The sequence below is a fragment of the Crocodylus porosus genome, unplaced genomic scaffold (genome assembly GCF_001723895.1).
Source record: "Crocodylus porosus isolate Cpor-Errol unplaced genomic scaffold, CroPor_comp1, whole genome shotgun sequence".
Classification (NCBI taxonomy): domain Eukaryota; kingdom Metazoa; phylum Chordata; order Crocodylia; family Crocodylidae; genus Crocodylus; species Crocodylus porosus.
The window spans coordinates 27,686,982-27,691,087 of record NW_017728931.1 but is presented as its reverse complement, the minus strand read 5'-3'; the positions used below and the strand labels follow the sequence as shown (position 1 = coordinate 27,691,087).

Sequence of the window (4,106 nt, the reverse complement as noted above, 5' to 3'; positions counted from 1 at the left end):
TTTCACAATGCCAGGCATGTATTGTAGCTAGTTTGTGGGGCTATAAGCGCCTTAGTAGATTGCATCTTTTATGATGCATCATTGGCCACATGCAGACAAGACATGTCTGTGGCACCACATACTGCACATTCAGTTGTTCTCTGCACTGCAAAGGAGCAGTGCGGAGGGGTTAGGGGTCAAAAAAACCCAGGGAGAAAAGAAGTGGAGCAGCACATGCATGGGCAGTGCATGCAGCTCAAAAGTGGAGCCAGGCCACCCAGAGCTGTTCTACGGCTGCCAGCCAGGCTTCCTATGGCAGAATCACTATTGCTACAGCCCTGGGAGGCCCCCAGAACCCCAGGTAAGGCTCCTGGGGCCAACCTAGTGCTGGCCCCAGCCTCCCCTACCAACCCCAGGGTAACTTGCCACATGCCAGAGCACACATGGTACAGGCATTCCCCAGGAACAACTAGCAGTGGTGCAAGGTGCACTGCTGCTAGTTGTCCCCAGGAAACCAAACATCCAGACATGTGTGGACATGCCCACTATGTTCTCCTTCTCTTGGACCATGTGGCAAATAGGGTGCAGGAGGTGAAGGGGCATGAGAGAGTTCTAATGTGTGTGATACTTTATTAGAAATATTGCTTAATCAGGGACCCTGGCCCATAGAGAAGAATAAGAATACCAGTGCCATGTAAAAAGATGAGACTTAACATCAAACAGCCTAGAAATTAAAGCTTTCAGTTTGGTTTAACACATTGAAATTAAATAATTTTGATTAAAAAATATTGAAATGTTTCATTTTCCTAAAAACGTTGAAATAAAATGTCTAAACATTTCAAATCAGGACTTCTTGGAGTTTTTCATTCCATGAGAAAAAGAAGTATTTCAACTTTTCAATCCAATTTGGGATGAAATCATATGCTGAAATAAACTTTTGATCCCATGGGAAGAAATTACAATTTTTGTTTAGTTCATTAAGCGGCCATCTAGACTGAAGAAGGACATACTGTCGGTTTAAGCATACTGCCGGTTTAGTGTCATGAAGACTGTGCTACTGCTTCCCCTGCCATATCTGCTTTTTGAATAACTATATTTAGTGTCTGTGACAGTCAATCTAGCAATAAATTAATACTAACTTTCTTCCATAATTTAGTAGTGCTGCCTTTGCAAACCAATTCTTCTGAAAGGGCCTAAGGCTCTCAAGTTTTTCTTGCTCTCTGCTTCCACCAAGCAAGAATGGATCCACTCTAAGGTTTTGTCAGTAGTTCACATTTAACCTATCTTCAAAATAAAGTATTTGTATATGCTTTAAGGAAAACAGCATTGTAGGAAACTTGTTCAGAAAAAATTTTGTTCTGAGAGTGAGACTTCTAAGGGCTAAGTTTGATAGGAAGTCATCAGAAGGGATACCACTTACCATTTAAATGACAACAGAGGGAGAGTACACTAAGGCTATAAAATGAAAAGAAATAAAAATGCTGTTTCCTGAAAGCAAATCACTTCCCAAGGCTGAATTATGAGCCAAGACAATTTCCTCAGATGGCCCCTTACTTGACATAGTTGAGGCCCAGCTGCAACTCCGCAATCACATTCTATCTATGGATAGCAAGGGTGACAAATAGAAGTCAATGGATGGCAAACAGAACAATGCCAGAACCCCCACACTGTAAATTTCCTCAGCAGAACTAATTTAGACTGCTGTGGACAGGTACAATTAATGTGAAGTGACACAACTGTGGTCTGATAATGAGATAACAAAATAGAACTGTCAGAGTGCTTCCCCATGCAGTGATAAATGATGTCATCTCTACTTCACAATGGTACAGATGAAAAGAAAGCTTAACTACACAAATCATGGAGTGAGAATGACAGGAAAGTATTATGTCCAAAAGTGGAAAATAGCCCAGGTGGCCCATACTGCAAAATATCCTTGCATTTGAAGTCAAGTTCTTACCAATGCCACCTTATCATCCACAATGCTTTTTTTGTGGGGGTGAATGCTGCCTCAGTCTATGTGCTCTGGCCCTGTTTCTAGGTATCACTACCACTTCCACTTCTATTTGCTTGTCTACGTATCCAGTTTGTAGTATGATTGCAGCATAGTTCAAGAGCTATGCTACTATATTTGAGCAAGGGCTCAAACATATTTGATAGTTGGTTGACATTCCCACAGTTCCTTGTTGCTCTTGCTTCTAGTTACAGGGAACACATAGAAAGGGCACAGGAGGGGCATGTGCCCCCCCCCCCCCGAGATTGGCCACCGTCAAAGCCACCGCCAGCTTCTGCGGGCAGTCGCTGCTTGCCATCCACCCCTCCTCGCTGCTGACATCACCAATGGCATCTGCAGGCAGTCCCTGCTCGCCTTTTGACACCCCCATCCCCAAAACCCCTCTGCTGCCAGCTCCGCCTCTGGCATCTGTGGGCAATCCCCACTCACTGCTCACTGCTCACTACAAATGGTGCGCCCCCTCCCCAGTCTCGGGAGGCACCAGTCATTCATGTTTCTAGCCTTTCTGCACATCCAGAATCTGGATGGTGTGTTATATTACCTTGGCTGGTATTTAACTCCTCATTTTCCTCACAGACTTACCCAGCCTGTGAGTACAATCCATATCAGCTCCACACCAGGCACGTCTACACATGCAATTAATACAAAGCAATAAGCTCCGGAGTGTATTGCTCTAGAGTTTATTGCTCCCAGGTGTGCTGTTTGAGCATGCACCCCGGACTGCAGCACATTGATCTGGGGCAGAGCAGCTGTGGCTGGCAGGGAGCCCCAGGAGTCAGCCTGCCAGCCCAGGGCTGCTCCTGCCAGGCTCAACATGGTGTGGAGGAGCTGGCAGGGGTACAAGTATGCTTCAGTGCAGAGCTAGCCAGTAGGCAGCCCCTGCACTGAAACACCCATATACCCCAACCAGCTACATCAGCATCGACACATGGTGCTGCAGAATAAAAAACTCTGCAGCAGAATAGTACTTGTATTTACAAGCACTACCCTACTGTTTATTAGTTTACTCCAGCCTAATAGCTCCGCATATATAGCTACTGAGATGTTTACTGCACAGCTAATTAGTCTACTCCACAGTAAATGTCTTATATAGACATGCCCACTGTGAACTAACTCTCACACCACTGTGCCTTGCTGCACTCCCAACGTTCAGCAAGTGGGCCAGAGTAGAACATGCTACAGTCAATCTCCAAAAAAATCTGGCTGCAGATACAGGATTAGTCACCATCATGCTGCCTGGAGCATCTTTGTCAGCTGGACATTCACAGGATTAGGTCATAGCACCAAGACCTCACCTCAGGTAGCTTGACTGAAAGGCAAAGGATGCAAACCAGGCTCTGGGAGTGCCCATTCTTTGTACCCCTGCTATGTGAGGCTCAAATGACTTACTTACTGTGCTTTCAGCATTGAACACATAGGCTTGCATAATGCCATTATTCTAGCATAACTGCATAAATCCCCATTATTCTATGGGGACCTTTCTACAGAGAGGACGAGGGAAAGGAAACTCTCACAGAGGAATCCCAGCATGAAATTATGATCACAAAAGGCTAACTGAGTGCTCATAGTTTTGCAGAGGTAAATTGCTAGATCCCTCAGCAGCAAAGTACACCCTGTTCACTTTTATGTTTTTATTCCCGTTCCTGTGATTCCTAGAGGATAGGATACAGTGCACAGGGGTGGGCTAAAGCAATCAGTGCTTATATCAAACAGTGCTTAATTCAGCAGCTTGTGAGTGTCCTTCCAGAACTTTCTTCATTCCTCAGAAGCGATGCCTGCTTATTTTTCATGCAACAGGAATTCTAATTCTAGTCAATCAGTTTGGTCAGTGGATGGTTCAAACTTTGTTTGTCTGCCTCTGTAACTGGTTAGATACCCTTATTTGTGGATACAATGTGCTGTCGCAAAAATCTCTTTAAAAACTCCTTTACATACAGTGAGTGTTCCCTTTCCCAGGCCTGTGGAATGCTCCCTCTCTGAAAAAATACCTAGGAACCTGGGCCTGGTAAAAGAAGCCCTTTTATAAATTATAGATTTCATAGACATCAGGGCTGGAAGGGACCTCGGGAGATCATCAAGTCCATCCCCCTGCCCAAAGGGCAGGAAGTCAGCTGGG

The 4,106-nt window shown here is 45.0% G+C and overlaps 1 protein-coding gene across 1 annotated transcript in view; it reads left to right on the top strand.

Moving 5' to 3' along the window:
• The first annotated feature begins 1,123 nt into the window (after positions 1 to 1,123).
• The window catches only part of PYROXD1 (pyridine nucleotide-disulphide oxidoreductase domain 1), a 32,701-nt gene continuing 29,718 nt past the window's right edge, over positions 1,124 to 4,106 (top strand). Inside the window, exon 1 of the mRNA XM_019544460.1 lies at positions 1,124 to 1,134. The gene's annotated coding sequence lies outside the window, so the exon portion shown is untranslated. The remainder of the gene's footprint in view (positions 1,135 to 4,106) is intronic.